General features: G+C 50.5%; 1 protein-coding gene and 1 pseudogene across 1 annotated transcript in view; both read right to left on the reverse strand.

Moving 5' to 3' along the window:
- HCK (HCK proto-oncogene, Src family tyrosine kinase) overlaps positions 1-9,089 on the reverse strand; it is a 45,354-nt gene extending 36,265 nt beyond the window's left edge. The window contains exon 1 of the mRNA XM_075527793.1: positions 9,034-9,089. The gene's annotated coding sequence lies outside the window, so the exon portion shown is untranslated. The remainder of the gene's footprint in view (positions 1-9,033) is intronic.
- A 1,424-nt stretch (positions 9,090-10,513) lies between these two features.
- LOC142423720 (U1 spliceosomal RNA) lies at positions 10,514-10,686 on the reverse strand (annotated as a pseudogene).
- Between the last annotated feature and the right edge of the window lie 12,219 nt (positions 10,687-22,905).

The following is a 22,905-nucleotide window of genomic DNA, read 5'->3' on the forward strand; positions in this document are numbered from 1 at the left end:
TAGGAGGCAGCACTGACCTGCATCTCAGGCTTGGTCTGACGTTCTGTGTGACAAGGATGTGAAAGGCTTTTTACAATCTCTCTCACACACAGTTCTGGCCTAATGTGGTCAAAACCAGCCTCCGAGAGCAGAAGTGGCCTGTGTAGCCCCATGCCAGCTCAGAATGGCTGACTCATGCCAAAGACCTTGCTCAGGTCCCTGCTGACTCTGGAAACCTACAACCTGCTCCTTGCCCCTCAGCCTTTGAGAGGACTGGGTGGGCGGGCAAGAAGAAAGGTCAGCCTGCTCACCCGCCCAGCCGCTCCCCATCACCTCACCGGGCTGCAGAGACCTCCCAGATTGCTGCCCTCAGAGCCCTCTCCCCCCCACTCCCCGGGAGAGAGACCAGGATGTGGCCAAGCCTCTCTTGGAAGACCATTTGCTGGGAACTTCTAAGCCAGTGGTTCTCAACCTGTGGGTCTCGACCACTTTGGGGGGGTGGTCTAACGACCCTTTCACAGGGGTCACCCGATTCCTAACAGTAGCAACATGACAGTGATGAAGTAACAACAAACATAATTTTACAGTTAGGGGTCACCACCACATGAAGAACTGTATGAAAGGTTGAGAACCACTGTTCTTGCCTCAAGCCAACACCTGCAAAGGCTGAGGGGTGGGTGGAGACCTGGGTCCTGGTTCCCCGCTTTGCCACTAGCTTGCTATTTGTCCTTAGATAAGCTTCAACATCTCTCTGGGCTTCTGTGCATGAAATAAGACATTAGAAGGGAAATTCCCGGAAGGGACGCCTGGGGCGCTTTCCTGTGTGTTGTCTCTCCCCCTTCTCTGACCATCGCTGCCCCGTTAGAATGCATGGGTGGGTGTAGAGAGACCCAGCACTGGCAGAAGCGAGGGGGCAGGGAGGGACTTTTCAGGGAGTAGAGCCGACTCTAACCCTTGACTGCTGACATGAATCTGTGATCCACTCTGACCCATTGTTGTTAGGTGCCGTGGTGCTGGTTCCAGCCCAGAGTCACCCCCTGCCCAACAGAACGGACCACTGGACGGTTCTGCGCAGTCCTCCCGATGGTTCCTGTGCCTTAGCCCGCTGCTGCGGCCATGGGGTGGCGTCAGTCCTTCTCCTGGAGCGTCCTCCTCTCCTTCATTGCCCCTCTACCAAATATGTTCTTCTCCAGGGACTGGTCTCTTATGTCAGATACCGACCAATTAAAAATTCACAAATAGAAGCAGAGATGGGTGGGTGACTTCCTCCTGACTGAGAGCCAATCGTGACCCTTTGGCTGAAACTACAGGGAAAGAGGCTTATGGGAAGCAAGCAGTGCCAAGAAAATGGAGAAGTCCAACTTCCTGATCCAATCCTGAACCTGAAGTTCCTGGATCCAGCCCTACCTGAAGCTGTCTGGCCTAGAGACTTCCTAACAACCTCCCTCCTTTTTTACTGCTTGAGACAGTTCAGGAGTTGGATTTCTGCCCTTTCTTCCAGGGTCCCATCAGATGAAACTTCTGAAGTCCTCCCAGTTTGAAAAGCAACAGGTGTCGGGGAGGAAATGAGCCAGTCAGGGTGCAATGTAGTAATGATGAAACATACAGCTTTCCTCTGGTTCCTAAATGCTTCCTTCCCCCCTACCCCCCACTATCATGATGCCAATTCTACCTTACAAATTTGGCTAGACCAGAGGATATACACTGGTACAGGTAAGAACTGGAAACACAGGGAATCCAGGACAGATGATCCCTTCAGGACCAGTGGTGAGAGTGATGGTACCGGGAGGGTGGGTTGGAAAGGGGGAACCAATTACAAGGATCTACATATAACCTCCTCCATGGGGGACAGACAACAGAAAAGTGGGTGAAGGGAGACATTGGACAGTGCAAGATATGACAAAATAATTGATAAATTATAGAGGGTCCATAGGGGAGCAGGGAGCAGGGAGGGAGGGGGGAAATGAGGAGCTGATGCCAGGAGTTTAAGTGGAGAGCAAATGTTTTGAGAATGATGAGGACAATGAATGTACAAATGTGCTTTACACAATTGATGTATGGATTCTGATAAGAGTTGTATGAGCCCCTAATAAAAAGATTAAAAATAAATTAATTGTTTAAAAAGATGAAATAGACAAATGGAGAGGAAAAAAAAGCAACAGGTGCAACTCAGGCTGTGCAGTGATTGCGTAAAACCGCCTGGGGTTCAAACCCTGGCTTCCCTGCTCACCAGTCCCAAGACCTTAAGTATATTCTTGAAAACTTTCTGTGCTCCAGCTTCCTGACATATGAAGTGGATCTACTAGGAATGCTAACCACAAACGGCCGATGCAAGAATTCAGTGAGGCAATGCTTTCAAGTGTCTAGCCCATCACCTGCCTAGAAGGCACTCGATGAGTTGGTAGCACTATAGCGCAGTGGTTAAGGACCCCTGCGCGAGCCAATCCCTCCTTGGCAGGGACTGTTGGACAAAGGAAGGCTTGGGACTGAGGAGGCCTTATCTCGAGCTTGGCGGGTGACTGTTACACAATTTGGTTCCATAGGTGCTGAGAAGATCCACTCTAGGGCACCATCAATGCACCCTTCGTGTACATAGCACATCCTGCACTAAGCCCAGAGTCCTCTCACGACATCATTTGGTGGTGAGGACCACGGGGAGGCCTGCCTGCTCTCCTGAGTGATAATCGCCAAGAGACTGCCTAGTCCCTGCTTTTCCCAGCTGTCTTCTCAGCCCTCTTCCTGCTGCCAGAAACCCACTATTCGCACCTCACATCGCCCTAAGGTGTTAGGCATCTTCTGCTTGCATCCGGACAGCCCTGTGATAGGCCCCGTGGGTGAAGTCTTGTTCCTTTTCCATTAGTCCCTCGTCCCCTGCCCTGGGCGGAGCAGAATAGCCCAGACTTCTTTATCCGGCACACCTGAGTGCAAATCCCAGCTCAGCTCATTATCTTCTGGAACTCCAAATCAAAACCAGAAACACACCCAGTGACATCAAGTTTGTTCAGATCCCAAGCGACCCTAGAGGACGGGGCAGAACTGGCACTGTGGCTTTCCGAGACTGTAATTCGTCACAGGAGCAGGAAGCCTCTTTTTCCTTTCCAGGAGTGTCTAGTGGTTTCAAACTGCTGACCTTGTGGGTGTCTTACCCACCACGACGCCAGGGCTCCTGACTGGGCTGCAGGTTTCAAGTTTGGTGGTGGTGGCTTTTGAGTGTATAAATTTTTGTTTTTTAAAATTACCTTTATTACCCAAGCAAAGCACGCATACCATCTCCTCATTGAAAATGAAAGCATTACAGAGAAATCTAAGCTGCCCTTGGGGTGACTTCCTTTTCAGGCCACTCTTCCGGTCCCTCCGGGTCCGTCCAGGCCTCGGCATTCCTGTACAGAGCCTGCTGGACTCATCACGCCGTCCTTGGCCGTTTGGGGACACTCTGGCTGGACTTCCAGCGAACACCTCCTGTGTCTCTTGGTCTGAGGGATTGCTCTGTGGCCATCAGGCTCCATTCTGCCCTGCCCTGGAGTTTGGCAGGCCAGCGTGTCAGTGAATCTTCCTCCTCCGTGACTAACACAAGGCATGGATTCAGATTGGCATCCTCTCACCTGAGGGCCATGTCCCACCCTGGCATAGGCTTCTCCGGCAGCTCGGAGCCCCAGCTGCCCCCAGCAGTAACTTGCTTGGCAACAAAACCCACCTTGACTGGCCGCTTTTTTCTTCTGTCTCTCTCCCACTCCCCTGGCATGCTTTCTGGGTTCCCCCACTGAATAAGCTGCTTCCACTCAAACTCTCACCTAGAGTGTTCTCTTACAGGTGTGGACTTCATCGTGGAGAAAGATGAGGATTTCTACTCCCGTAGAGAGTTACAGCCTCCGAAACCCACAGAGGCCCTTCGACCCTGTCCTGTAGGGTCGCTGTGAGTTGGCATCAAATGGAAGGCAGGGAAGACTTGATCATAAAAGGAATCATGCCGCATGGACCATGGGTGACATCTTTTCTAGAACGTTCTTTTCAGATGAGGAAACAGGGACTCAGAAAGTGAAGAGATTTGTCCCAAGCACCACAATTTCTGTGAGGCCGAGCTGGATGCAAATTCAGATTGTCTGTGCTCTGTTTAAGAAGCCTCAGTGATCAACACTGGCTGATCAACGCTGGACAGCAAACCACCAGCCACTCCATGGAGAAAGATGAAGCTCTCTGTTCTGGTACAGATTTACAACCCCAGAAATCCTATAGAGCAGGCGTCCTCAAACGACGGCCCACGGGCCACATGCGGCCCACCGAGGACACTTATCTGGCCCGCCAGGTGTTTTTGCCCTATTTGTTCAAAATAAGATGTGTGCAGTATGCATAGGAATTTGTTCATAGTTTTTTATTTTTCATAGTTTCTTTAAAAAAAAAAACAACAACTATAGTCCGGCCCTCCAACAGGTCTGAGGGAGAGTGAACTGGCCCCTGTTAAAAAAGTTTGAGGACCCCTGCTATATAGGGTCTCGATGAGTAGGCATTGGCTCTATGGCAGTGGGTTTTACTGAGTCCAAAGGATCCCGGATGGCACAGTGGGCTAAGTATAGGGCTACTAATGGAAACGTCAGTGGTTCGAGCCCGCCAGCCGCGCTGCAGAAGAAAGAGGCAGTCTGCTGCCATCAAGATTTTCAGCCTCGACAGCCCGATAGAGCAGTTTTACTTTGTGCTGCAGGGTCACTAAAGAGCCCTGGTAACAGCATGGATGACTTGTTGGGTTGCCACCTGCAGGGTCAGCAGTTCAAAACCACCAGTTGCTACCTGTGAGAAAGAAGAGGCTTTGTTACAGCCTCAGAACCCCACAGGGACAGTTCTACTCTGTCTTACAGGGTCGTTACCAGTTCAAATTAACTCTATGGTGGTGTGTTCAACTCGAAGGGACTCAATAGCCATCACTGCAGGTAGGTGTTAGAGAACTCTGTGATAGATAAGACAGAAATGTCCATGCCCCTCGGACATTTTCCTTTTAGCAGCATTAAAGTCCGAGCCCCAGCCGGTCCTGAGTACAGACAGCTCTTCCTCACTCTCAGGGGCGAGGGCCTTGCGCCAGCAACCTGACACGTTGAGCTTAAGTTATATTCTGACAGCTTTTGAGCATCTACTAAGTGCTGAGCCTGGTAGACACTAGATGAAGATCCTGGTCCTTGTGAGGTGGTGAACATGAGGACGTGGGAGGTCAGCAAGGGCAGACTCCTCTCTCCTATCTGCCCCAGACTTCCTGGTTAAGCCTGGCAGGCCTAGTTTGTCTTTCCTCCAAAAAGGGAAGGTGGCAAGTGTCTTTTGGCATTGTCCCCAAGAAACATCTTAACAGAGGTCCAAGACTACAACCCAGAACACTACCCCAAGCATAGTTTATCATTGTGGATACCTGGGAACCACCTGAAGGCCCATCCACAGGGGCATGAGAAACAAGCATGGGTGGCCACAGGCTGGGACCCTCCCCCAGCTGTTAAAAACAGTGAGCCTTACATGTCTCAGCATGGATAGATCCTGACAATTTAATGATGCCCAGGAAAGGAAGGAGGGATGGGAGGAAGGAGAGAGAGAAAGAGAAACCGCAAGGCAGTCTTGCTGTTAGAGACTACCTCTGTGGAGAATAAGAAAGACATACACTAGACTACGTCAAAAAGTACCGCTACAAAATCATAGGTACCTTTATTCAACAAGACAGGAAGGTGTTGTTTCTCCACATATCCTCCATCAAGGTTTCTACACTTCTGAAGGTGCCCTAGTCCTTTGCTGAAGAAATCTGCACTATTCAATGGATATGTCAAAACTGCGATTTTGGCATACTCAAGGGATTCAAGGGGAGTCCTGGTAGCATAGGGGGTTATGCATTGGGCCGTGAATCACAAAAGTCTGCGGTTCAAAGCCACCAGCCACTCCCTGAGAAAAAGAGGAGGCCTTCTATTCCCGTAAAGATCTACCGTCTTGCTAACCAATAGGGGCAGTTCTGCTCTGACCTCCGGGGAAGCTGGGCATCGGAATTGATGGCAGTGAGTTTGTTTAAAGAAGGGCTTCCATGTTCCTTTCAATGTTCTTTGAGCTGCGGAACAAAAAACTGTAGGGGGTGTAGGGTGGTGGGTGAGTACGGTCTCCCAAGGACAGCCCTGGTCACCCTTGAAGAATGAGCAGGCGCATAATTACAATGGGAAGGATTTCCTCCACTCAATTTCTTAATTCAACTTTCAATTTCCTCAAGACTTCTTCCTAAAAAGTCCCTGTGATTGTCCCATGTTCTTCTAGAAAATCTATCATGATTTCTGCCCCCCCCCCTTGGAATCCCTCTCCCCCAAACAGTCACATCAACTTCTGAGCTGACCGCTCTGTCTTGACTCTAACTGGCCCAGCAGAGCCCTTTGGAAGTCACGGTTTGGAATGAAGTTTTTTGGAATGCACTCTGACAAGACTAAAACAAATGTGCAGTGGAGAGAACTTTTCTGCCGCCACCCAGTGATCACAGAGGCTTACTTAAAGCTGCACATAGGTGAATTGGGGAGTGCAGATTGGGGACCCAAGAACCATCTGTAGGCAACTGGAAATCCCCTTACAGAAGGGTCTCGGGGAGGAAATGAGCCAGTCAGGGTGCAGTGTAGCAATGACGAAACATAGAACTTTCCTCTAGTTCCTAAATGCTTCCTCCTCTCCCACCCTCACTATCATGATCCCAATTCTACCTTACAAACCTAGCTAGATCAGAGGATGTACACTGGTACAAATAGGAACTGGGAACACAGGGAATCCAGGGCGGATGATCCCTTCAGGACCAGTGCTGAGAGTGGCAATACCGGGAGGGTGGAAAGGGGGAACCGATTACAAGGACCTACATATAACCTCCTCTCTGGGGGATGGACAACAGAAAAGTGGGTGAAGTGAGACGTTGGACAGTGTAAGATATGACAAAATAATAATAATTTATAAATTATCAAGGGTTCATGAGAGAGGAGGGAGCGGGAGAGAGGGGAAAAATGAGGAGCTGATACCAAGGGCTAAGTAGAAAGCAAATATTTTGAGAATGATGATGGCAAAAAATGTACAAATGTGCTTGACACAATGGATGTATGTATGGATTGTGATAAGACTTATACGAGCCCCCAATAAAATGATTTAAAAAACAGCAACAAAAAGCTGCACATAGACGGACCAGAAGCCTAGGAGTAATACTTGACCGAAAACGCTCTACCCTCACGAGTGGATGCAGACTCACAGCAACCCTAAAGGACAGGGTAGAACTGCCCCTGTGAGAAAGCCCTATCTGTCTCCTGTGGAGTGGTTGGTGGTTTCGAACTCCTGACCTTGCAGTTAGCAGCCCAATGCATAGCCCACGACACCACCGAGGCTCCTAGCAATACTTTGCTCCCCCTCACCTATGCAGTCAACATGGATTTATTGTGGTGATTGGCTTGGGAGGAAGAGAGAACTAAGAGGGAGATCAGTGGGAGGGCTCACGGTTGTGATTTTATTTTTTAAACTCTGAAGCCAGCATGAGGAAAAAATGCTAACATTTATGAATTCTGGGCAGTGGCTTTCTGAGATACTAATATATTGGTCTCTTTACTTTTCTGTATTAAAAACAACTCGTGATTGTGCCGAGAAAGCCGTGGTCTCCGGGAACGGCTGTCGATTATACCTTTTACTAAGCCAGCCATGTGTTAGAGCAGGGGTCTCAGAGAGTGGTCCCCAGGCCAGCAGCACCTAGGCATGCACATTCTGAGGGGCCCTAGACGACTCAATCATCACTTCTGGGGGTACGAGCCAGCAAAGTGGTGCTGAGGTCTTAGCAAAATTTGAGAACCACCGGCTGCAACCTTATGAGCAATGACTAAACCAATCTTGAGCTGTGGTCAAGTGCATCCTACCTCAGAGCTCCCTCCCACCCCATCCGAGCAGAATTTGCCACACAGGGTGGTCAGTGGTCCTTTGTGTGTTTGGTGTTTTCTTCTCCCTCCAAAGTAGACGCCAGACTTTTCTTCTGCGCTGCCTCCGAATGGATTTCGGTTAGCAGCTGGGCCTGTTCACCATCTGCACCTCCCAGGGGTTCCCGGCTATGCCAATGAGGAAATCAAGTTCTGACACCTGCCAGGCAATCGGCACCAGCTTTTCTCATCATCTTTCAACTCAATCCTCCCCCACCACCCTAGAATGGAGCCTTTAGTATAGCTGTCCCCTGAAAACTCAGGCTCTGAAAGGCCAACACCCATGCCCAAGGTCCAGCATCCAACCTGGGCCTATGCTCACTACCTTAAAACAGTCTCTTTTTTTAAGAGGCCCCATGTCCTACCTTTGGGCTCTCACAAACTCTAGCCCACTGCCACCTTCCAGGAAGGCACTGACCGCCCCATTTGAGAAGGAGGAGACTGGAATTCAGAGAAAATGATGTGATTTGCCCAAGAGCTCAAAGAGAAAAGTGATGGTCTCTGGTCTGTTCAGGAGGGTTTTGGGAGGGGGAGGGGAGGGGGCATGTTAGTTGGCTCAGACCTGATGGGAGTCTCAGTCCAGCCAAGCAGGGAGAGGGCTCACAGTGAGCAGGCCCAGGTGCTACCGGGCCTGGGGCCTGGGTGTGTCTCTAGTTTACACCTCCCCCAGCTGCCCCCTTCCCCTGCCAGCCTGGGTGAGGAACCTCGACCAGCTGCCAGCTCTGTGGCCTGTCGCCACCCCCCAGCCCCCACCGGGAACCGTAAGGTCCCTCCCCTCCTGCTGCTGCGGGAGCCCCATCCTTCTCGTTTTTTGTTTTTTTTTCAGAAGGGGAACCTTCATGGCCCGAGAAGTGACAGCTCGCCATAAAGTCCCTCAGCCATTATGAGCGTCCCCACCCTCGGGCTACCCCAGGCTCCAGCTGGTCCGCAGCAGTTCCTCCCTCAACCTGGGCATCTTCTGGTCCCCCGTCGGTCCCCCTACCCCTCGCCCCACTGCCCGCGACGCCAGTGCCGCCCGAGAGCATGGGTCACCTCCGCGGCCGGCCGAGGTCTCCCTGCAGAGCGTCCCGGCCCCGCGCCCCCACCGGCCTCCCGCCCGGCCGGCCGTGGCACTCACCTGGGCGCCCGCTCCTGGTCCGGCGGGCAGCCCGGATCCTCGCAGCTCGGACGCCCCCCCAGCTCAGCCACTCCCGGGGCGCCGGAGCCTGCAGGGTACTGAAGTGAGTTTCTTGAAGAAGGTGCCGGGCGGCCGCTCGGAGGGGCTAGGGGCAGCCGGCAGCCTGGGTCCCCTCTGCTGAACCGCTCGGCCCCTCCCACTCGTCTCTGAGCCGGGGCGGAACGCGGGGGCTGGAACCTGGGACGTGGTGGCGGCCACCACAGGACCACTGACTACCTTAGCCCCGCCCCCGCCGCGGTGGCCCCGCCCCCAAAGGATCCAGCCCCTCCCGGCCCCGTGCATTTTACAGGTCCTTTAAGGATGCTAACCCCGCCTCCAAAGACCTAACCAACCCTCCTCTCTGCTCAGTAACTAACACAGGACCCTACTGTATTCGAATCCCGCCTCCCAAGGAACCTGACTCAGTCCCAGAAAGATCCTCAAGCCTGCCCCCCGGGCTCGAAACCTCAAACTCACTGCCCTGGAGTCAATGCCAACTCAGAGATCCTATAGACAGTAAAACTGCCCCTCTGGGTTCCCGAGAGCGTAACTCTCTGTGGGACGGAAAAGCCTCCTTCTCCCGCGGAGCTGATGGTGAGTTAGAACTGGTAACCCACCACGCCACCAACCAAGCCCATAGCCATCGAGTCGATGCCAAATCATAGCGAACCTATAGGGCAGGGCAGAATTGCCCCTGTGGGTTTCTGAGACTGACTCTTTACGGGAGTAGAACGCCCCCATCCGTTCCCCCACAGAGCGGCTGGGGTTTCGAACTGTTGACCTTGCAGTTTGCAGCTCAACGCTAACCATTACACAACCAGACTCCTAAAAACCTGCCCTATAGGCTGCAATGTGTCAGAGCGGATTCAATTACAATGTTTTTTGTTTTGTTTTCGGAGAGAGTCCTCATAGCGTTCCGTTCCCGCCTCTTAAAATTCTAAGGGGCTGCCAAGGATTTCAACCCTTCTGGATGAGCACTGGGGGCTTAGTGGCTATGAGTTGGGCTGAGATCTGCAAGGTCAGCAGTTGGAAACTACCAGCCACTGTGCAGGAGACAAAAGAGGCTTTCTACTCCCATAAGGAGTTATAGTCTCGGAAACTCATAGGGCCAGTCCTACCCTGCCCTATAGAGGTGCTATGAGTCGGCATCGACTCAATGGCAATGGGCTTGGTTGGTGGCGTAGTGGGTTACCAGTTCTATCGGCACCGACGTGGTGGCAGTGAGTTTGTTTGAAGGATTTAAAACCTCACCCATCAGAAATTCGAAGGGATCTGGTGGCACAGCAGTTAAGTGCTCGGCTGCCAACCAAAAGGCCTGTGGCAGTCCGCTGCCGGAGAGCTGATAGCAAGTTCTACTCTGCCCTGTAGAGGCTGAATCTGACCCAGAATCTGCTCGAAGTTCAGTGGGTGTGTTTGTTGTTGTTTTCTTATTTCTTTTCTTCAGGGGAGAGCGCGAATGCAGTCCCCCACTACCACAAATTATGCAGTCGAGTTTCCCACATTTGGGGAAATCGCAGGGGTCAGCAATGGATAAGCCTCTGGAGTGCAATGGATAAGCCTCGCCCTGGGAAAACCACCTTCCTGCTCATGGTATCTCCCCTGCCAGGTAAGTATCAATGGGTTTGTTTTTCAGGCACCAGAGAATTCTACTCCTGTCTCTCCCAAGATGTGAATTTCTCCCTTTAAATTGTTCTAAGTTTGCTGTCTAGATTGTTGTCCCTCGAGCCTCACTGCCAGTCCACTTCCCAGGCCTTCTAACTCACCTCCCAAAGAACTCCATATCAGCCCCAAGGGTCCTCACCTCACCTCAGCTCTCCCAGAGGGATTCTGACCCGTACCCCCATCCTCCCTTCCCTACCTTCCACCCACCAGGAAATCTAACTCGGCCCCACTCCCCTCTTAAGATGCTAACTTCATTCCCGTCTTCCCTTCTCCCGTGGCTTCCAACCTCCTACCTCACCCTCCCAGGCTTCCAACTCCTCCTCTGGAATCCCAAAGTGGCGGCCACCTCTCACTCCCCTCTTCCTCCAGCCTTCCAGCCTGGGCCCCTCCCCTGTGCTGGTCCCAGGGCTTCCCAGACCTACTGTAGTCCGTGGTTTCCCCTCCAAGGGCCCTGGGCTATTCAAACACCATGCAAAGTTCCCCTCCCGCAAGAGCCACCCTGCTGGTTCCTGCTGGCGACTCAGAAGGCTTTCGGTGTGGGGAAGGGGCTGCAGGAGGCTGAAGATGCCAGAGAAAGACACTGCACAGCAACCCCTGGAAAAGAGAGGGCTGTCACCCTAAATTCTACCTGGCTCAGTTTTAAAGTGCAGTGTGAGTTATGGTCTCAGAAACTCACCAGGGCAGTTCTCCCCTGGCCCATAGGACCCCTCTGAGGCGGAGATGACTCCGTAGCAGAGGTTGTGTGTTTCTGATGGAGCCCTGGGGGCTTGGTGGGCTGTTAAGCACATGGCTAGAGATTTGAACCTATGGGCACTCCCATTAACATTTACAGCCTGGAAACCCACAGGGGCAATTCTATCCTGCCCTATAGGGTCTTTATGAGTCAGAGGGGACTCAATGACAGTGAGTTTGGTTTGGGTTTTGGTATCTTTTGATTCCACTACTACAAGCCGGTTCCAGCCACCAGCATCGCTTCTTTCTTCCTTCATTCACCGAGCAGTCCTGCACAGGGATGTGGGATGTACACAGAGCTTCTACAACTCTGGGCGTTAGCGCCACGCATTTCTATGTTGTAAGCAGGCTAGTGTGTGTGTTGCAGGAGTTTTAGCAGCCTGCTGACCTCCACCCACCAGATCCACCACCTGCCTGCTTTTATCACCAACCCACGCCCGTGGAAGCCACCGTCAGGCAACCCAGTGATGAATGGGCACATCTGCTACAAAAGAACTCTTGAAAGTGTTTGCGAGCGAAGTTGTCCCACGGAGGGCCTGGCTAGACCGGAGCAGCCGCAGTCTCTCCAACTGCCTATGTGCATGCAAAAAGCTGGGCAAGGAGAAGGGAGGAAGGAGGAGAAGTGAGGGGTTCCCATCGAGGTTAAGGCGAAGACCAAAACAAACCCTCAAAAAAACCCCACAATAAAACCAAAACAAAACAAACCCTCTATCAGCGTTACTGCTATTGAGCCACGTCGTGGCTGAAGGCACCTGGGTTCAGTTCATTATTTGTACTCTCCACATCTTATTTATCCATCCTCCCCCCCAGTTATAAACACCCAGATCACACCCAACTTCCCACAAACAGACATTAAAAGGCCACACTAGACATTCTCACATACATTCCCTAAGGGACCAGGGTGAGAATTTTGTGAAGATTTGTTTTTGCCGAGCCTGGCGAATACTTGCGGAAGGACTACACCCAACATCTCCCCCCCCCAACAATCTCCCCAATTACCTGCACCAACTTCTGTTACCATCCACAGGTCTTGATTTAATTCCCAGAAGCAAGTTTTAGGCAAGGATTCAAGTAAAAGTCGTTTTATTTGGGAGACACAGGTAACACTGGGAGAAGAATGGGTGAATGAGACAAGGGAGCCAATCAAGGCAGTGTTATCAAACGAGCTGCCATGACTTCAGATCAAGACGGTAACCAACAACTACAAAGTCCATCAAAGAATTTAGCACTGTGAGCAATTGGAGCTCAGTCCTGCTGGGGACTCAGAGACGTGTGGATACCCACGTGAGAGTTACCCTTCCCCAGAGATGAGAGAACGGGACCTTTAGCCACCAACCTGTGTCAGACAATGACTGAGGGCCACTCCCAGAGAGCGCTCCAGCCGCCAGAGAGAGCATCCGGAGAGACGCAGGTCCTGGTAAAGGCCAAGGGGACATGGGAAGAACCTTGCGAGCATCTACTTGGTCTTATCTGGATGTTTACATCAATGCATATTGTATGCTGTCTTTTGTGTCTGCCTTCTTTCACGTATTACTGTTAAGATTCGTGTATGTTCTCAGAGTTTATGCCTGTTCCCTGCTGAGTAATATTTCAAAGAATCAATGGATCACTTTGTTTTCCATTCACTTGTTGAGAGGCATTTAGGCTGTTTTTGGTGTTTGGCTATATGAATAAGCTGCTATGAATGTTCATTGACAAGCCTCTGTATGGACACGTGTTCATTTCTCTGGGGTAAATATTTAGGAGTAGAATTGTTGGGTTATGTAGCAAGTATGTGCTTAATTTTACATCACATTGCTAAATTAGTTTTCTACACTTGATCTTAGCCACAAGGCTGAGAAGTGATTAGTTTTCAAAGAAAGCGTATCATTTTGTATTCCTACTAACGATCTATGATTTCCAGTGACTCCAAATTCTGGCCAACATTTGGCATGATCATTCTTTGTCATTAAAAAAAGTGTATATATTCCCACCTAGTCCTATCTGTTGTTTGCTAGGCACATTGCGTTGGTTCTGACTCAGAGTGACTCTGTACAACAGAACAGCACACTGCCCTGTCCTGAGTCATCCTTACAATCGGTTCTGTTTGGACTAGATGTTGCAGCCACTGAGTTAATCCCTCTCCCTGCTGTTCCTCCTCTTTGTCACGGACCCTCTACCAAGCATGAAGTCCTTCTCCAGGGACTGGTCTCTTCTGATCTCATGTCCAAAGTACATGAGATGAAGTCTCATCATCCTTGCCTCTGTGGGGAGCGAATTCTTTTGAAAGTGGGATGAAAGGAATCTTGGAACAAGGGTTATGCTTTTGCTGGATTCAGAGGAGCTGAATGGGTCTTGTGGAAGCCAATCCTGGACCAGGCAGGAGTTGGTGGGTCCCCGTGCTGGGGCTCCTCTCACCCCCTGGGTGTGTAGCCTCTCCTCAGGCCAGCACTGCCTTTGGTGAGTCGGCCAACAAACATTTCTTCAGCAGCAAATGGGTGGTGAGTTGGGAATACATATGGTCCCTGACCTCAAGAAGCTTTTAGCTCAGGGGAGAGCATTAAACACGTAGCTACACAAGGAAGAGGGTGGCCAGGGCGTTAACAAGTAATACCAAGGGAGGGAAGAGCTAGCCTCCAGGTGTGGTAGTTAAGTGTTTGGCTACTAACCTGAATGGTAGGTACTTGGAATCTCCCAGCCTCTCTGCAGGAGCAGCAGATGCAGCAATCTACCTTTGTAAAGATCTCAGCCTTGGAAATCACAGGGGGGCATTCTTAGACTCTGTCCCCTGGGTTGCTATGCATCAGAATCAGATGGCCAGGACAATGGGTTTTGTTTTTCCATTAAGAGGTGAGATCAGGGAGAGCTGCCTGGAGGAGGCCACGTTTAATCAGAGACCAGGCAGATGAACAGGCCTCAGCAAGTCAAAGAATCAAGGGAAACGGGCACAGGTCATGTGTGTTAATCAGGCTCCAAGATGGTCTCCTGAAATTCCTGCCCACTCTGCTGTCATCCACACAGAGCAGAGCTGAGCTGGGTCATCAGTCAGATGTGGAAATGAGGGCAGGGGCCTTCTGAGACTAAGTCCTGGAAGAGAGGGTAATTTTTGCTGTGCCCTCTGTTGATCTTTCTGTCTGGGAGAAGCCAGCTGCCATGCTGTGAGAATGTGTACGCAGTCTGGAGATGCTTACAAGGCAAGAAACTGAAGGCAATGAACACAACAAGTCCAAGGATTGTACCCTGAAAGCTACGAACCTTTGTTGAAAGAAATGACCATGGAAAAAGAGGCCAGGTTCACACCTTGGACTATTTTAATTCTGTTCAAATGGCAATACTCCTCAATGGGATCTACAGATTCAATATATTCCCTCTGAAAATTCCAGATGCCTCTGTGTGTGTGTGTAGAAATGGACAAGCTGATCATCAATTCATCGATGAAAGGGACCTGTCATAGCTATCATCTTGAAGAGGAAGACAATGCAAGAGGACTCACATTTCCTTGCTTCAAAACTCCATTGCTCCAGGAATGAATAGTGCTTGGTCTTGGCAGAAGGATAGGCATGGAAATCAATGGAGCAGTATTGAGAATCCAGAAATAAACCCAAACATTATGGGCAATTGATTTCTAACAAGGACGTCAAGACAATTCAATGAGGGAGAGAATCATCTTTCTAAGAAACGGCATGGGAACAGCTGGATATTGTTTGTGTGTCATCCAGTGGATCTCCACTCACGGGACTTTACAGAACGGAGTAGAACTGTCCCCACAGAGCTTCCAAGGCTGTCAATCTTTACAGAAGCAGATTGCCACATCTTTCTCTCCAGTGAATTCAAACCAGGAACCTGTGCTTAACCACTGCACCATCCGGGCTCCTGGGCACAGCTGGATACCTCCCGCCATCCAGGCCATTCTGATCCAGGGGTTTCTGAGGCTATAAATCTTTGCAGGAACAGACAGCCTCATCTTTCTCCCAAGGGGCAGCTTGGTGGGTTTGAACCAATGACCTTACAGTTAACTGACAACATCACCAGGTCTCCTTACAAAATTCAAAAACCAAATTAACTGCCATGTAGTGGATGCCAACTCCTAGCGATCCTACAGGACAGAGTAGAACTATTCCTGTGAGTTTGTGAGGCTGTCACTCTTTATGGGAATAGAAAGCCTCATCTTTCCTCCATGGAGCAACTGGTGGTTTCGAACTCCTAGCCTGTAGTTACTAGCCCAACTCAGAACCACAACACCACTAGGGCTCCTCACGGCTACTTATTTATTCTTTAAAAGATGGCAATAAATGTACAAATGTGCTTGACATAATAGATGTATGTATCGTGATGAGAGCTGTATGAGCCCCAATAAAATATATTTTTTAAGATGTTAGATCCTTCCCTAACATCATGCATAACGATGAATTCAAATGGACCATAGACTTAAGTATGCACTAAAACTACAAAACGCTTCCACCTCAAAGCTCAAACTCACTGTCATTGAGTTGGTCCTAACTCACAGCACTCTGTATGCTTAGAAGACACATCAAGAAGCCCCGACCCCTCATGTCAGGCCAGCGTTTCCCAAAGTGGGCAATACTGCTGCCCAGGGACACTGGAACGATGATGGGGGTGGGGGGGCTGCAAAAGCAGATACCTATACTTTATCCTGGGTGATGGGCTATAGGGCAAGTTTTTCATTGCCAAGGTGGCGCTGAGTTTTTGCTTTTGTTTCTGAAAAGGGGTGGCAGGCCAAAAGAGTTAAGGAAGCTATGGTAGGTCAAGTCTTTTTGGAGTATGACAGAATAGCTGGTTCAGACAGGATATGATCCTAATTCCGGTGACATAAGGATGCTTATACAAGACAGCTCAGAGAGTTTCCGACACTTGCTCAAGGTCACACAGCCAGTGCATGTCAGAGCTGAGATCCAAACCCAGGCCTGGGTGTCTCTGAAAGTCCAACGCATGACACAAGATGCAGCACGTGTCTGCGAGACGGAGGCGTGCAGAGAGAGGAGGAGGGCAGCAGGCAGGACAGAGACCTAGAAGCAATGCGGGCTTCACCTCGCAGCACGTCCGATGCTGCCTCTTTCACAAAATGATTTCCCTATTTCCACGGTCATTTGCATTTCATAGTTCAAATTCCTCCGGACAACTGTTCATTGTTCTCTATTCAAAACAAGATTGGGGGTAGGGGTGGGATGAGTTGTAATCTTTATTCAGGGCAAAGGTATTTCCCCTTTCTATTATATTAGCAAAGTAGCTAGTGCTTATTCCGTACCTACACCCTACCAGCTTACGGCTGCCCCATTGTCCAGGAGGGGCAAGTACAAAGCCAAGACCAGCCTTTATGTAACTCAGATGCCCCGGCATGTCTCTAACTCCCCTCCACCCCCCAATCTTCTTTAGCAAAAATCAAGCATCCTGCCTCATTTCTCTCCCGAGAGCTTGGCACCACCAGGCATGAGCGTGTGTGTTTTACAATGACTGTGTGTCTCCTCTGCTTTTGGCATGTGCAAGTTTCAGCCACGTGCAAAGGAACGAAACACCTCTGTCCTGCACCGTCCTCACGGTGGTTGTGAGGTTGTTTGAACCCATTGTTGCAGTCACTTGCGGCTGTAACCTGGAATAGACGTTGGTGCAAATGTCTTTGCGGATTCTACATGTTTCATGAGAACAGGCCCACACCCGAGCTGACCTTTTGTGTGGACTTACTTCCCTCAACATCATGTTTTCAAGGTTCCTGTCGGTGTCTGTATCTGAATTTCATTTCTCCTTATGGCTGAGCACTGTCCGTTGCACAGCCAAGCCACACTGTTTTTGTCCATTCCTCAGTTGATGGGCACTAGGTTGTATCCCACTCTGGGGCTTTGTTGCCGTGAACTCTCCTGTATAAATACCAGTTTTCAAGGCTGTTGGGTAGGTGTGGCCAGAGTGCCCCTTGAGAGTCAAGAATGGCGAGACTTTGTCTTCCCTACTTTGGACGTGTTGTCAGGAGACACCAGTCTCTGAGGAAGGACATCATGTTGGTAAGTTAGAGGGGCAGTGGAAAACGCGAGGAAGGCCCTCGACGAGGGGTCAGGACACAGTGGCCACAACAGTGGGGTCTGGCATAAGACCGATTGTGAGGATGGTGCAGGGTTGGCCAGTGCTTGTTCTGTTGGGCAGAGGGTCACTCCGGGTCAGACCTCCTGGAGGGCACCCCACAAGCGCCACAGCACCCCAGGGGTGGAATGGGTGGGTTCTACGATAAGTCTGTGTGGACCTTTTTGAGGAACTGCCACACTGTTGGCCACAGCAGCTTCATTTCACAACGCCCCCCCCCCCCCCCCCCCAGCAAGGGCTGAAACGTCTTTCTGGCTATCTTCATCAGGACAGTCTTGGTTTCCATTTTTCTCAGGATGATGATCCCAGGGAGTGTGGCCTGGTAGCTCATTGTGGGTGGGGTTTGCGTTTCTCTCATACCCAAGGATGTTGGGAATTGTCAAGGGTGTTTATTGGTCATGTTTCTATTCTTTTTGGTAAACATGTCTATTCAAGTCTTCTGCTCATTGTGTTGGATTGGGTTCTCTTCGGTTATTGAATTATAGGAGTTGCTTAAAGGCTCTCAATATTAAATGATGCTCCAATATTTTTACCCCTTCTGTAAGTTGTCTCCTCATTTGAGGGCCCTGGTTAAGTGCTCGGCTACTGACCCAAAGGTCTTCGGTTTGAGCTCACCAAGCTCTCTGTGGGAGACAAATGAGGCAGCCTGCTTCTGTAAAGATTGACAGCCTTGGGAACCCAACGGGGCAGTTCTGCGCTGTCCTATGGGATCCCCATGAGTTAAAATAGTCCAGACAGCAGTGAGCTCCTCATGTGACTGATAAGGTCCTTTGATGCACAGAGGTTCTGAATGTTGATGAAATCCAAGGTCCTGTTCGACTTTGGTGTCATAAGAATTCATTGTTGAAAGGAAAGAAAACATGGTCCTGAAGCTCCGCCTTGATGCTTTCTTCTCAGAGTTTGATGGTTTCGCTCTTATTGCAGGTTGACAGCCCTCCTTCTTGGATTGCTTCGACAGCGGGTCAGGGCAAAGGGAGAGAGAGGAGATGGATTTGACCCATGGCCTCAATGAGGTGGATTGGCACCTGGCCTGGACATATCAGAGATCGTGGAGCTGGCTCAACATTTCCCTGTTCTAGATAAGGCCTGCCTGGGGCAGGGGTTACTTACCCACAGCATGTGCTATTCGGCCAGGGGCTGGGAGCTCAAAGTGAGGGCATCTTGGCTCCCCAGCACCAGCTGACCCAATCAGACAGCCAAGCACTTAGACAATAGTGTGGATTCCGTGGGGGATGCGACCATGGACAGGGAGAGGCCGTGGTATTGCAGGACCTAGTAGGTCGGACACGGGTGCAGCCTGGGCGTCTCGGAGGGCATCTTCGAGAAGGTGCTATGGGAGCTGGCCCTTAAGGAGCTAAGTAGCAGCAGGTTAGCGGGCATTCCAAGCAGAAGATCTTGACAAAGACCCCCAGGGGAAATGGCCAGGCCCGTTTGAGGAACCTGGACAGCGGTTCGGACAGCCGTTGTTCCGCGAAGAGGCTGGAGAAGGCCCTTTCTCAGGCGGGTGAGGGGGAGAGATCGGCCTTGGGGTGTCTGAAGCGTACATACTCCTGAGGTCCTCTCCTGGGGCACTGAGCTAGTTGCTAAGGGTGGGGATGGGACGATAGGGCAGGGAGGGGATGCCGGAGAAGTTGTTTACTGGCTCCAGCTGCGTGGGCGCCTCCAGCTGAGAGGTTTTCCCCCTCCCCCTCCCAAGGGGGATGGGGGACGCTTTGGTTTCACAACCCTCCCCTCTTCCCCAAGTGTCCCCGGAGGCCATGAAAAGAGGAAGAGCTTTGAGGACTTCCTCCTGGGTCGGGTCGCCAGGGAGCAGAGTCCGGTCCTCCCGGGAGGTGGGAGGCAGGGCCTGCCTGACCGCATCCAAAGACCCGCCCACACCACGCCCCCATCTGGCCACGCACCCGGTCCCGCCGGGCCCTGGCTTCCAGGCACGTGGATGAGAGAGTCCCAGCTTTCCTGTTGGGTTGCGTGTTCCCCAACTCCAAGACCTGTCCACACATAGCAACGCCGAGGTGCTGTCCCTGGTGTGGCTGTATTCCCCAGCCTTGGAAACCCTGTGGGGCAATTAGTTCTTCTCTGTCCTGCAAGGTCATGGAGGGTCAGACATGCCTCCACGGTGGTGGGGATGGTGGTGGACATGCTCCTTTTTAAAAAAAATTACATTTTGCGTGTAAATGCATAGGGAAAGGCCTGGAAGCTGCACAGCCAATCAGAGCGGAGGTAAGCAGACTTGAGAGTCAGGGAGAAAGGCTTTTTCTCAGTTTGGCTTAAAAAATAAAAACCACAAGAATGCTTCTGTTTGACTTGTGAAATTTGTAAACAATGGAGGGAATTGGTGTAAATGGTGACCGAGGGTCCTTCTTCTTGAACTTTTATTATGAAAAATTCCCAAACACAATAAAATGGAAAGGACGTACAGAGGACACCTCTCTGCTCACCACCTATATTTTACCATTAATACTTTACTTGCTTTTAATCACTTGTATATCCCTCTAGCCACTCACCAATTCGTCTTTTTAAAAAAAAATAGATTTCAAAGTAAATTACTTTCGTGTGTATATCATTAGTGAGAGTTCAATGTTTGTTTATAATACTTTTCATTTCCTGGAAAATTTACATGCAACAAAGTACAACTATGAAGTATGCATAGGTGTACCTATGCATACACCTAAACCCCAGTACGAACCAGGGCATTTTCCTCACTCCAGAAAGTTCCCTCTTGTCCTACAGGGTGTCTTAATTGTCAACGTGCTCCGAGTCAGTTCATATAGTATGTGCTCAATAAATGTTGCTTTAAGAACTAGATGACTCACAGAATGAATGTGCATAGGGCTTGCTTCCCCACAGAATTAATCTAGAGTAGATGTTTCGTAGAAGGAACCTTAGTGACAGTGACTGCATACTGGGCTGCTAGCCTGTCACTGAACACCTCTCGAAGCTCTTAAGACTGCCAAGGCCCAATTGTGCGTTTGTGGCTTCCACACTGTTTGCAAAGAGGCTTTCCTTGGTGGCAAAGTGGATTTCATGTTGGGCTGCTGACCATAAGGTCAGCAGTTCAAAACCACCAGCCACTCCTCTGAAGAAAGACTAGGCTCTCTACTCCCCTAAAGAGTAACAGTCTTGGAAACCTACAAGGGCAGTTCCACCCTGTCCTATGGGGTCACTGCGTCAAAACTGTCTTGAGTTTGAAGTTTTGGGGAGATGTCCAATAAAGTTGTGATGATTATGTCGGTTATACTTTGCACATAACATGTCGTGACCCCATATTAGAAAGCGGAAAGCACCTGGAAGCATTGATCACCTCATGCACTTTCTGTGGGTCAGGCATCTAGGAGCTGCTCACACTAGTTCTGGCTTGGGACCACTCATGAGCCGGGACCAAGATGTCAGCCTGGTCCACAGTCATCTGAAGGATCCAGTGGGCGAGGGGAATGAATGCTCCATTTTCAAGATGGCCCACCCACAGGGGCATGGGCAGGAGGTCTCAGTTCCACACCACATGAACCTTTCCACAGGGCCCTCTTACAGAGTGATCCAAGAGAGGCAGGTGAACCAGCCCATTGGCTCTATGGGTCCTGTTTAATCGCCAGGAGGAAGTGCATGCAGGAGCAAGGGTACAAGGAGGCAAGGCTACTTGGGAGCCCCTTGGAGAAGGTGGGGACTAGGAGAGTGTCCTCACGCTGTCCTAGCATGTGCTCTGTGACAAGCACTGGACGAGGCTTCAGTGAGTCCAAGAATGAGTCAGAGCCAGCCCCTCTCCTCACAAGATCGGTGTGCATGTTGTATGGGTGAGGGCGGGGAGAAGTCAGAGAGATGTGAAAACAGATGGTTGTCTATGGCGTGATAGAATCATAAGAATGCTTTTGAAAACTGCTGTACTGTGGTTAACACTCAAAGAACCTCGGTGGTTCAGTGGCCCAGCTGTGGCCTGCCCTGCAGGAGGCCCGGGTAACGTACCTCACTAACTAACCCCATCTGTCCTGGGGGCCTGCGTGTTGCTGTGATGCTTACGAGGTTTCAGCAGAGATTCCAGGAACTAGGAAGCAGGGCCTGGTGATCTACTTCTATCAATCGGTCACCGGAAAGCCCTATAGATCCCAACGATCTGATCGCTAATCTATCCTGGGGATGGGGCAGGATCTCTAATCTATCCTGGGGAAGGCTAGTGTTTCCTTCCCTGCATGCACGGGGTTTCCATGAGCCGGGCAACAGCAAAACCACAGCTATCTACACTTATCCTGGCACAGCATTTAAGATACATCTGGAAAAGAAAGATTCTTCTTTGGTCTTAGGCCACACTCTCCCCTAGCCGTGAGGCAACAACCGTAGCCTATTTTGTGTGTCCTCTTCAAGCGATTCTATGTATACACACAAATAGCTCTTCCCCCATCTTCCAACAAAAAGCACTATCCAAAGCACCCTGCTGGGCTGCTGCTCTTCTCTTTGTCTCGAATGCTCTATTAGTACATAGAGAATGACCTTGTTCTTACTCTTGGCTGTAGGCTATTCCATTGTCTGCATGAGTCACAAGTCATTCAACTGGTCCCCATGAGTAGACATGGGAGGGCTTCTAATCTGATTCTCCAGACAAAGCTGCAGTGCCTCTCCACTGCCTCCGAGTATAGTTGCAGGGGGATTTGCAGCAGGGATTTGTTTGCTACATCAGCGGTCCATCCGGGCATCCACAGTGCTGAACAGAGCGTGTACCAACTTCACCCCCCACCTGCAACATGCGTGCGGAGAGTGCCAGTTTCCTCCCCCCTCCCCCCACGCAGTCAGCCTTGGACTTTCTGAACTTTGCCAGTTCAGTCCTGGGCAACTGGTTTCTGGGTGTAGACGTCATTTGCATCTCCTTTTGTTGGAGAAAGGCCCAAAGTCTCACCATGTGTAGCAGAGCCCTTTGTCATTGATTTTCTCCAAGCTGAGTCCATTCATAGCTGGTGCTTCTCCTGAGCTGTGGATTTTCTTTATTCATTTAGAGCTCCTCTTTAGGCACCAAGGAACTATGTTGCCTGCCTGATAAGCTTAAAAACAAAACAAAACAAAAACCCAGCAGGGCACTTCCTTAAACAAATGCAAATACAGATACTTTATGATTCTGCAATCTCCCTGCTTGGTATAGACCCTAAAGAACCAGAGAACAAACGATGGCAGATATATGTAGAGCTATGCTTGGTAAAGAGCAGGGGCAGTAGGAGAAGGAGGAAGGTCTTCGACTAGCTGGATGGACACAGTGGCTGCAGCAATGGACGCACGCAGAAGAACAGTTGTGGGGGGGTGGTGCAGGTAGTTGGGTGACTATGAGCCAGAACTATTTATTGTCCCTGCCTCCTGCCCCATCTTACCTGCTTCCTGGCTCCAAGATGCTCT

This window comes from Tenrec ecaudatus, chromosome 12, assembly GCF_050624435.1.
Source record: "Tenrec ecaudatus isolate mTenEca1 chromosome 12, mTenEca1.hap1, whole genome shotgun sequence".
Classification (NCBI taxonomy): Eukaryota; Metazoa; Chordata; class Mammalia; order Afrosoricida; family Tenrecidae; genus Tenrec; species Tenrec ecaudatus.